General features: G+C 40.4%; 1 pseudogene across 1 annotated transcript; it reads right to left on the bottom strand.

The window, feature by feature from the left end:
• Positions 1-31: 31 nt before the first annotated feature.
• LOC144663368 (uncharacterized) lies at positions 32-12,118 on the bottom strand (annotated as a pseudogene). Its single transcript, XR_013572602.1, has 8 exons — positions 12,071-12,118; positions 10,924-10,992; positions 9,955-10,116; positions 9,398-9,475; positions 7,770-7,837; positions 5,803-5,928; positions 1,079-5,341; positions 32-351 (listed from the first exon to the last, which is right to left on the bottom strand). The product of XR_013572602.1 is annotated as an uncharacterized LOC144663368 (transcript).
• Positions 12,119-12,382: the final 264 nt, after the last annotated feature.

Raw genomic sequence — 12,382 nt, 5'->3', positions numbered from 1 at the left:
AACGTATGGGGCGTTAGCTCGCTACTATCATAACATCAAATCAAAATTATGGCTTTCTTCTTTATCGAAAAGCTCACCGAACATCCTACAGACAACGACTAAAAAGATGATTGCGAGGAAAGCTTAATTTCATTGTTTTTCTTTAAAGTTATGGAAACTTTATTATAATAACACCTATTTTCTCTTTAAGTTATAGTATTTACGGCCTTATAGTATTTGCTGAGGAGGTACAGGCTGTTGTCTTATCATTAATCAATAGGACTTTTCTATCAGGTTTGCAATTAAACATCTAGATCACGATCCATGACTGAGCTCCAGTTTTCCCGCTATACAGCTTCTAAATTCGGCACCCTAAATAAAAAATTAAAAATATAATACATTAGTAACTTAGGCAAAAACAAAATGTTCATTTTAAAAAGGACTCAAAGAGACTCGACCCAAAATAAGGTGTGAAACTTAAAGTTTAACTAAATGTGCAGTTTGGACAAAAATATGCAAGAAAAATGTGCAGATCAGCTGAAAAACTTGCACAAAAATTTAAACACTGCAATGATTCTTCCATGCACACATTTGCCAATAAATATGCATAGCCTGACACTGCAGTCAAAACTATTTCCAAAACCCTTCATTACAATTCTTTTCTTATAGGACGCGATATCTCTGAAAAAAGGGAGAAGTGATTAAAATAATCAGAACAACATTAACCTTTTATCAGAACATTGGTATTTTTAAGTTTCTTTAAGATTTCAACGAGCCCCTAAAGAAAACATTCACAAATTCCCTACAACTCGAAAATTAAATGCTCATATTAATTTAACTAGATACGTTTGCTTGCACTGACGACAACAAAAGAGTCAGTAGAGACTTTCTTATAGGGTACACAGAAAGAATCAATTGGTCCAAATGTCACATACGATATTCTTCATTACAGTGACTAGTACCACCAACCTGGCGGCCACAAATGTACAGCATATTCAAATATTGCTATTGTGGAAAACTGCAAACTACGCTGTGCAAGTGCAAGTGCAGTATCGCTTTTCCATTTTATCATCTCAACCTTAAACAAGGATCTACTTACAATTAAGTACATCTAATCGCCTCCAACCAAGTCCAGTGTGACGTCATCACCGATGAGTACAAATGGAGCCCAGTACTTCACTTCGCTAAACTCGTCAGATTCTCTCATACACTTCATGGCTCGGTTCAGAGATTCACTTGCACTTCTTCTTTCTGCTAGGTGTGAGTAGAAACTTTTCATGAACTCCAGAGTGGCCTCGTCATCAATCGCCCACAGGGACACAAGAACAGAACGAGCACCGGCACCCAAAAAGGCCCGTGCAATGCCAACCACCCCCTCAGCCTTAATCTCGCCACGACCACTATGACAGCAACTTAACACAACCAGCCTTGCTCGCAGTTGAACGTTCAACACATCTTTCATCGTTAAAAGAAAGTCTTCCTCTACAGGGATCTGGGATGCTCGTGAAGTGTTTGGCGCCAAAGCAATTTCTCCTGTTTCCATACGACCATGTGCTGCAATGTGTACTAAAGCAACTGAGGGGAGTCTTCTTAAGACTTCATCTTTTGTTGCCTCTTTTCCAGTGAGGGGTGCAGTGTGGAGTATGTCCCCAATCATTTTCACTTCCGCTTTTGCACATGGTAGCTGTGTCAGCTTTCTCCCCTGATAAAGAACTTCCTTCAAACACGGATCACCTACCAGCAGCGCCCCAGACTTCCTGTGGTAATCTGGTGAACAATCTGTGATCAATTTCAAACTACTCAGGGACGGAATCACTCGGATTTTGAAAGCCTCGCACAAGTAGTTTGAATTAGAATCCACGAATGCAGCATACGGGGCCAAGCACAATGCTCCTTCGGGAACAAACAAAAGTTCATTGCCATGAATCAGGTCTGAGATAGGGGCAATGATGACGTCATATAATGCTTTCAAAGGATTATTATCTTCAAAGTGCGTCGGTTGGGACATGGTTTCATCACACCTCTTATTTGACAGATCTTCGTCACTCATCCTATCCAATGAACGGTCCTCGCATTTCACACCACTTCTCACACCAATATTTGCAAGAGCATTGTGAATTAAAGACTCAGCAACAGTGGTCGCCACATCTTCCGAACTATTATCGCCAATTTTTCTTCTTCTCAATTGAACATTTTTTCCGTTTTGGATAATCCAGAAAATGATTTCTCTTTCATCAGCTGCCATAAAGACGGTATTTGATGGGAGGCAACTAAATGCCTCATAATTCATTTCTTCCGTTTTCTGGGTTGTTTGAGTTGAATACTTCGAATTCATAAGATCTTGCAGAGCTTGTGCACGCCCTTGCTCAGCGGCAAACAGAGCCTCGACCACTTTGCCTTGTTTAAGAAGTAGCTGCCATAAACAAGTGTATGCGACATTATGCATATTGCGGTAGCTAATTTTCCATTCATCTTTAGACAGTAGATGGTGCCTAACATCGTTGAAAGTTCTAACACTTGAATAATAACAATCAATGGCCTTGACTGGTGAGCCTTCTAGTTCAAAGCTCTGGCCAAGGTTATAAGACGAACTAGCCTCTCCAGCCCTGTCTCCCACTTCTTTAGCAATTTTTAGATCACGTTCATGGTACTCGATGGCTTTTTTTAAATCTCCCAGACTGTAATAAGCGTTGCCAAGACAACCATACGATTTTCCTTCTCCAGCCCTGTCTCCCACTTCTTTAGCAATTTTTAGATCACGTTCATGGTACTCGATGGCTTTTTTGAAATCTCCCAGACTGTCATAAGCGTTGCCAAGATTATCAAACGCTTTACCTTCTCCAGCCCTGTCTCCCACTTCTTTGGCAATTTTTAGATGACGTTCATGGTACTCGATGGCTTTTTTGAAATCTCCCAGACTGTCATAAGCGTTGCCAAGATTACCATACGAGATTCCTTCTCCAGCCCTGTTTCCCACTTCTTTGGAATTTTTAGGTGACGTTTAAGGTACTCGACGGCTTTTTTGAAATCTCCCAGACTGCCAAACGGTACCAAGACAACCATACGATTGTCCTTCTCCAGCCCTGTCTCCCACTTCTTTAGCAATTTTTAGATCACGTTCATGGTACTCGATGGCTTTTTTGAAATCTCCCAGACTGTCATAAGCGTTGCCAAGATTATCAAACGATTTTCCTTCTCCAGCCCTGTCTCCCACTTCTTTGGCAATTTTTAGATGACGTTCATGGTACTCGATGGCTTTTTTGAAATCTCCCAGACTGTAATAAGCGTTGCCAAGATTACCATACGATATTCCTTCTCCAGCCCTGTCTCCCACTTCTTTGGAAATTTTTAGATGACGTTTAAGGTACTCGATGGCTTTTTTGAAATCTCCCAGACTGCCATAAACGGTACCAAGATTACCATACGATTTTCCTTCTCCGGCCCTGTCTCCCACTTCTTTGGAAATTTTTAGGTGACGTTCAAGGTACTCGATGGCTTTTTTGAAATCTCCCAGACTGCCATAAACGGTGCCAAGATTACAATACGATTTTCCTTCTCCAGCCCTGTCTCCCACTTCTTTGGCAATTTTTAGATCACGTTCATGGTACTCGATGGCTTTTTTGAAATCTCCCAGACTGTCATAAGCGTTGCCAAGATTACCATACGATATTCCTTCTCCAGCCCTGTCTCCCACTTCTTTGGCAATTTTTAGATCACGTTCATGGTACTCGATGGCTTTTTTGAAATCTCCCAGACTGTCATAAGCGTTGCCAAGATTACCATACGATTTACCTTCTCCAGCCCTGTCTCCCACTTCTTTGGCAATTTTTAGATCACGTTCATGGTACTCGATGGCTTTTTTGAAATCTCCCAGACTGTCATAAGCGTTGCCAAGGTTACCATACGATTTACCTTCTCCAGCCCTGTCTCCCACTTCTTTGGCAATTTTTAGATCACGTTCATGGTACTCGATGGCTTTTTTGAAATCTCCCAGACTGTAATAAGCGTTGCCAAGATTACCATACGATTTTCCTTCTCCAGCCCTGTCTCCCACTTCTTTGGCAATTTTTAGATGACGTTCATGGTACTCGATGGCTTTTTTGAAATCTCCCAGACTGTAATAAGCGTTGCCAAGATTACCATACGATTTTCCTTCTCCAGCCCTGTCTCCCACTTCTTTGGCAATTTTTAGATGACCTTCATGGTACTCGATGGCTTTTTTGAAATCTCCCAGACTGTCATAAGCGTTGCCAAGATTACCATACGATTTTCCTTCTCCAGCCCTGTCTCCCACTTCTTTGGCAATTTTTAGATGACCTTCATGGTACTCGATGGCTTTTTTGAAATCTCCCAGACTGTAATAAGCGTTGCCAAGATTACCATACGATTTACCTTCTCCAGCCCTGTCTCCCACTTCTTTGGCAATTTTTAGATGATCTTCATGGTACTCGATGGCTTTTTTGAAATCTCCCAGACTGTCATAAGCGTTGCCAAGATTACCATACGATTTACCTTCTCCAGCCCTGTCTCCCACTTCTTTGGCAATTTTTAGATCACGTTCATGGTACTCGATGGCTTTTTTGAAATCTCCCAGACTGTCATAAGCGTTGCCAAGATTACCATACGATTGTCCTTCTCCAGCCCTGTCTCCCACTTCTTTGGCAATTTTTAGATCACGTTCATGGTACTCGATGGCTTTTTTGAAATCTCCCAGACTGTAATAAGCGTTGCCAAGATTACCATACGATTTACCTTCTCCAGCCCTGTCTCCCACTTCTTTGGCAATTTTTAGATGACCTTCATGGTACTCGATGGCTTTTTTGAAATCTCCCAGACTGTCATAAGCGTTGCCAAGATTACCATACGATTTTCCTTCTCCAGCCCTGTCTCCCACTTCTTTGGCAATTTTTAGATGACGTTCATGGTACTCGATGGCTTTTTTGAAATCTCCCAGACTGTAATAAGCGTTGCCAAGATTGCCATACGATTTTCCTTCTCCAGCCCTGTCTCCCACTTCTTTGGCAATTTTTTGATGACGTTCGTGGTACTCGATGGCTTTTTTGAAATCTCCCAGACTGCCATAAGCGTTGCCAAGATTACCATACGATTTACCTTCTCCAGCCCCGTCTCCCACTTCTTTGGCAATTTTTAGATGACGTTCATGGTACTCGATGGCTTCTTTGAAATCTCCCAGACTGTCATAAACGTTGCCAAGATTGTCAAAGTCGAGTTTGAGGTACTGTTGTATATCTTTTACATCTCCGAGACTGTCGTGGGCGTTCGCATCATCGCTATACCAAGTTTCTTCTTCAGTGTTATCTCTCACGTCTTTGGAAGATTTTAGTAGGGAGGATGCAATTCCCTATCAAACAGAAACATGAACGTTTACCGACAATGGGTATACAAAATACCCTTTGCCATTTGTCCTTAGTGTTATGAAGGCAACTGTGGACAATGTCGCAAGGCATGTTTGGTCATTAAATCAGTATATTGATGAGAAAATTGATGGACGAAGTCTCCTTCTGTGTCCACAAGAATAACAAAAAATATGATTGTACTGGGAAACAATTCGAGGGCCCTACCAAATCAATGTACTATTTTTCTCAAAAGAAGTTAGTTATGGTGATTTCATTGAAACGAATGAGTAATTGACTTTTTTTGGCAAAATTAGCACAATTGACAATCAGGTCGATGACAGACTATTAAAATGTTCAATAAGACCGGGGTCCGGGTCATCAATCCCGTTTTCACCTACATAGCTGTAATTTATGGTACATTTGAGGCTTTGGGAGCAAACGTTTTTAAAATGTTGCACTTCTTTACCTCGTCTTTAACATTCTGGGTGTCAAGCTTGTTCTTTATTATCGGTCCTTTTGTTTCTTTTGATTTGTTTTGATCACTAACACACCTGGCCCATAAATCTAGTAAAGTCTTACTATTCTTGTCAATCTGCTTAGGGTCAAGTCACATGACATATGATCTGGAATTAGGAACTCATTAAAACATAGTGTAACGGTATAAATAAGTCTACAATAATTCGATTACCTCCTGTAATTTCAGCCCTTTCTATAACTGTATTTCAGAAATCACTCGAAAAACAACCTATGAAATACTTAGGTTTCATAAATTGATCGACAAGGAGTAAGCAACTTTTTAAATGTACAGTAGAGTTATTAGTATGGTAGGGATGCTCTTGTCCCCATTTTTTTGTAGAAGACATTAACAAGCATGACGCCAGACCCTATTGTCTTGATCTCATGAATACAATGGAGTGAAATGAACACTTCGGAAATACATTCCATTCCCACCACTACCACCACCACCAACACTTACCTCCACCCCCACCACCACTGCCACCACCACTTGCTTGATTTCATAGTAATAGTAGCAGTAGCAGTAGCAGTAACCGGAGCAGGAGCAGGCGCAGGAGCAGGAGTAGGAGTAGGAGTAGGAGTAGGAGCAGGAGCAGGAGCAGGAGCAGGAGCAGGAGCAGGAGCAGGAGCAGGAGCAGAAGGAGTAGCAGTAGCAGTAGCAGTAGCAGTAGCAGTAGCAGTAGCAGTAACAGGAGCAGGAGCAGGAGCAGGAGTAGGAGTAGGAGTAGGAGCAGGAGCAGGAGCAGAAGGAGTAGCAGTAGCAGTAGTAGTAGCAGTAGCAGTAGCAGTAACAGTAACAGGAGCAGGAGCAGGAGCAGGAGCAGGAGCAGGAGCAGAAGCAGGAGCAGAGGCAGAGGCAGAGGCATGAGCATGAGCAGGAGCAGGAGCAGGAGCAGAAGCAGAAGCAGGAGCAGAAGCAGGAGCTGAAGCAGAAGCAGGAGCAGGAGCAGGAGCAGGAGCAGAAGCAGAAGCAGAAGCAGGAGCTGAAGCAGAAGCAGAAGCAGGAGCAGGAGCAGGAGCAGGAGCTGAAGCAGAAGCAGAAGCAGAAGCAGGAGCAGAAGCAGGAGCTGAAGCAGAAGCAGAAGCAGGAGCAGGAGCAGGAGCAGGAGCAGAAGCAGAAGCAGGAGCTGAAGCAGAAGCAGGAGCAGGAGCAGAAGGAGTAGCAGTAGCAGTAGCAGTAGCAGTAGCAGTAGCAGTAGCAGTAGCAGTAGCAGTAGCAGTAGCAGTAGCAGTAGTGGTAGCAGTAGCAGTAGCGGCAGTGGTAGTGGTAGTGGAAGGATTTACGAATTACAATTTTTTAAAGAATTTTCTGTTTCAATAACATTCACTGTACCTCAAGCTCTGTATCTACATTTGTAGTCTTTAAAGTGGACAGAAATTCTTCCACACGCCATCGATATATATAAAAAAGTTTCATTAACGTGTGAACACTTTTAGTGTGAACAAACACCCCCCGTTTATCTCGGGATCATTACGTTCTTCGAAAATAAAAAGGACAGCCACTCCTAATTGACTTCCGTCTTATTGTGTTATAATAAGTATTTACTCGGTATGCACCTTTAAAGCCTTGCGTTTACGAGCAACGCATTCATAAGCCCGAAAATAAGAATAAGCAAACGGATCAGAATTCTTGTGTTTGCGTTTCTCAGTGGCTATATGAATTCATGTGCCCTCTTGTATCCGACTATCTGGTTTTTCGGTCATTTTCAGAACCTCCTCTCCGCCCACCCTCTTCTCTTCCTACCCCTTGTGGTCCTCACTTAAAGTGCTCTTGTTAGCTGCATATTAGAGAGGACAGAGGAAGAGAGTACAGCTTTTTGCAATTTACCACTACCTATTTTGAACTGGAATTCTCAAACGAGACAAGAATAGTTTTATTTTATGGCAAATAACATTAAAGCATGTTGTCAAGGATACTGCTAATCCCTTATCACACCAGGTTATGGCGTCTTCATAACACTGTAGCTGAACACAAGCACTTGCTCCTACAATAAAATAATTAACAACTATTTACCGAAGTGGAGGTGGCTAGTGGTGGCCACCGACACTGAGGTGAATAGTTGTTTTAGTATATACTCAAACAGTAAGATAATATAGCCTGAAAGGATGACTTTTGACTAGTTTATTATGTTAAAGGTTACAGTTTTCGCGCGCGAGTTGCTCGGAGGTGAATAGTTAACAATTATCCTGCGAAATCGCAGGATAATTGATACTTAGCTTACGAGGCCGTAGGCCGAGTTGGCCTAAAATCAGACGATATTCCGCAAGAGCAGGATAATTGTTTTATTATTCAACAAATTGTCAACGAAACACATTTTGCAGATAGAAAAACTGTAATTATGCAGCGCTTTACAAGATTTCGGACGAATCTTCGTAACCTACGTATATCGCAGGATATCTCTTATGTACGGATGACAGATAACGTTAACATTTTGACCATATATGGGCAGCGCGCGCATGTGTTGAATAATAAAAAAGGATATTCGGAGTTTGAGTGGCCAAGCAGCGCGCGCCAAAAACGCTATCCACTGTTTGAGTATATACTAATTAATATTAGACCAAGTAGTAGATTGCTATACTGTGAAAGTAAAAAATTCAAAACCTGATTTATTCTGAAACTAAAAACCAAGCTATACTATGCATATATACCTAGAACATAAAACCTAATCAACATAAAGCTTCAGGACGGCATTTTGGTTGGGCTTGTTCACTTATTAGTGCAGAATGCACTATTGTGGTGGTTTGTTGTGGCTACCGTCCGCTAACCAGCTAATGCGTTAAGGTGTAAACGTTTATAGTCAATTAATAAATTAATATCCATTAATTAATTATTCCGTATGGAAGGGATGGGAGTTGGGAGCACCTGACCGTACGTCCCAGGTAAGACATGGAGCATAACTAAGTTACTTTCATGAGAAGATTTCAAAGGTTTATATATTTGTTTCAGAAAACCTTTTGTTCTCATTGTGGTACTATTCTTTGTAGAGCAAAGTACTTTGCGCGAAACGCATGCACAGGTTAGTCTACGTTATATTCTTAAGAACATTGGGTGTATCGCGTGTTTGCGGTAGGATTCCTACAGACTCCGTGGCGCCAAGTTAAAACCACAAACTAAATAAATAAGATTTTGAGACTTTCACAGCGCTTTCGTAAATAATAAGGTATGCAAAAATATCCACCAGGATCTTGGGGGCCAAAGTCCTAATAACCAGGAAACTAATATCTTAGCTGTACCGCGTTAAAAAGGTTCTTTGATTTGATATGTTCTTTACTTTTTGACAAACGTCTTTTGAGCAGTTAAAATGTTCAAATTCCTTTGGTTGTTGTTTTCCGTGGAACGCCATTTAAAAATGGCGGCTTCCAAATCTGAGGAGAAATTTTAAGATAGTTTCGGACGGTAGGAACGGTCAAATTGCTGTCAGAAAATAGAGAACTGATCAAAGGCTAGAAGATGATCTTTGTTTTTTGTTTGATAAGTGAATCAGAGAAGATATAAGCTTTTCTGGTTGACTCCTGTCAACAAAGATGGCTGCCAAGGATCTCACCTGTTTCTATGGCTTCAATTAATGTTGGCTCCAACTTGACAGCAGCTGTTGCATCATTCAGGGCTTCTTGGTAATTCCCTGAGAAAGATAATTGAAATTAACATCCCATTTCACGTACAGAAGAAGAAAAAAATCGATTACAAAAAACAAAAATATTAACAACGAACTTTTAGACTAGCTACACAAACTAGTAAGTATCTTCGAGAATTAAACTGAAAATAATGACATAAAAGTAAAAGAAGAGAAAGAAAAACAGTATTAACTTCAGGGAAAAATTCTATCAACGTTTGAGGACTTGGTGGGTATTTCACATCAAGTTTGGTTTTAGCTGTTTGCAGTTTGTAATTCCATGGCCTGTTCTTGCGAGTTCAACGTAACGCAACGAGGGAACGAGTTTATTCTAATCATTTTTGTGTCAAGTCAAATAGCTTTACCTTAAGCCACTACTGACCTGAGCGCATGCACATGAGCGCAGCCACTTGGTAGGTGTTAGCAAAGGCTGAATGTACAGACGTGGAGACTAATAAATAGAAATATACAAAAAAAACAGATCTTACCTAAATGGAAATAAGCTGTTGCCCTGTTGCTGTACAGTTTGGCATTCAGTTCATCATCCTTGCAGTTCACTTGAATTCCTTCAGTGTAGAAGTATATCGCGTTGATAGCTTCCTTTCTTCCATATTCTGTGTCACCTTCTTCAAGGTACACTTCTGCTATCGCTAACAAAGAAGAGATGCTTATATGTAATAATTATCGTAATTTAAAAATGATTTACATTGAATATTAAGGTTTTGTCACTTTAAAGTGGTACAACCAATTTCTTGTCAACATTATTTTGTCAAAGTAGCACTAAAATATATGTAACATGACAATCGATAACTAGACGAATCTTCGATGTTTTCCCCTTAAGATGCTTAATAAGCACCGTAGTTAACAGCTAGTAATAAAAGCCATTTCGATGTGTTTTTGACCCTACCAGAAGTATATCACCTAGGTAATAATGCCTCTAGCCCTACTCTGTATTGCATATAATTTAAAACAAGTTCAGTTCATGAGGTGACAGCGGTTTGTAATTAAGGGGGCGTTGCCGTTATGGTATCCTTGTATGGTGATGCAACTATCATTTCTGGGACATCCTGAGATGCAAAAAGTGTTAATTTGTTAAGCACTCCTAAACTCTCTTCTGTAAGTTTTCTATATGACCTTGCAACTTTGTTATAAAGGCTCGTGCAAACTAGCTACCTTGAGAAACAAGTGACGATTCTGAAGGCTGCATAGGCTTTAATGGCCGAAATAGTCCCCACCGTTTTGAAGCAAAAAAAAAGTCAAATCTACAGCCAGGCCCTCTCCTATATATTGACCACATCACAATCCTCCACTGTAAGCATGACACCGTACCCTACTTTGCTTTCACGCGCCACATTCTGTTTTTTTTTTTTTTACAGGATACGTGCTATTTACCAACCAATCATCGCACGTAAAAATTATCATAACGTCGTAAAGTTATTTGCTGTTTGTTTTCTTACCTCGTAAAGTGTCATCATCAAAATCAAGTGTTTCATCAGAAGGTGATGGGACTTGACCTTCGTCCATGGCTGAAATACATCAGCAATGGAGTAATCTTATTTTTAATCTAATATCTATAAATAGTTATTACATACTCGGTTATGCGCCCGATGATATTGTGCACTTTGGCTCATAAGACTTTATATTCTGCTAAGACATTTTCTAAGAGTCTCTTCAAAATTCTTGTTCACAAGAAAACAATTTCATTTCAAGTTCCGAGACGTTTTTAAGGCCATGTGGTTTCCAAACATTTTTCCCTTGTTTTTCAAATGCAAGCCCATGGTAAGCATGAATCGTGCGAAATGTTTACGGTATGTAAGTTATTCTGCTTTCCGTTGTATTGCATCAAAGTGTCATAATCAAAGTCGAACTTTTAAGGTTATGTGGCTTGACCTTCTAACATGACTAAAAAATAATACCTTTCACGTTTCTTCTTATTTCTATGATTCAATTTTGCGGTGTTGTGCCCTGTCGTGCTGTGTATTTCAAACCAGCTGCTATCTACTCCTTTTTTGCGCAAGAACGACAGCAAATATTGTATTGATTTAACCATCAAATTCTCCCAAACAAACATTTAATCAAAAATGCGCCAATCAGTGGAGAGAATTAACATTTAAAAATTGAACGCGATATTCTTTTTCCTTTCGGGATGTTTTCGGCCTCGGATATCATTAGCAATCATGATCGATACTGGGCTACAGATTTGTCAGCTAGCCGTTAACACATCCCAACAGGATCCAGAACTGCGCAATACTTTTCCTTGCATTGCAAAACAGTATACGCCTTGCCAAACAAGGCTTAGCCTGCGTAGCAGGCGCCTGTGTATTTTTTGCACGCACATTAAGGAAATGCGAAAGGCGCAAAACGGCCACGCAAGGGAAAAAATTTCTCGCGCCTTTCAATTTCCCCAAACAATACACAGGCACTTGCTACGCCGGCTAAACGAAACTGGCATACAAACAACAGGATTGAAGAATAATATATTTTTGAAATTTTAATGTAGAACGCAATTTTTTTTGTTACACGGACACAAGACAAGACGTTTGCAGGTTCATTTATGTACAAATTAAACAAAGAGCAGAAATAAAGCAACCAGTTTAAAATTACCTAATGCGCCAGATACGCTCAAGAAAGAGCGGTTGTTCTCCATTTTTTCCTCAAAAAGCCTTCGATCACGGATCGTCCCAACTTAAAACCATAAACATTACCTGTAATAGAATAAAATTACAGTAGTTTTAGAAAATAACAAAGCTTATCTTTATCAACTTAAAGTCTTACCTAACAATTTTTTATTTAAGTTTAGAAGAGTCTACATAGACAGCAAAACAGTTTTTTTTTTCTCAAACATTCGTTCGAAGTTTCGATAGTCACACATAGAAAACTCGGGCACGTAGTCTAAATGATAAGAAGAATGTTTCC

This window comes from Oculina patagonica, chromosome 8, assembly GCF_052425735.1.
Source record: "Oculina patagonica isolate OP01 chromosome 8, crgOcupat, whole genome shotgun sequence".
In the NCBI taxonomy this organism is placed as follows: Eukaryota; Metazoa; Cnidaria; class Anthozoa; order Scleractinia; family Oculinidae; genus Oculina; species Oculina patagonica.
Note: the sequence above shows the minus strand (reverse complement) of the source record. Positions and strands in the feature narration are given on the sequence as shown.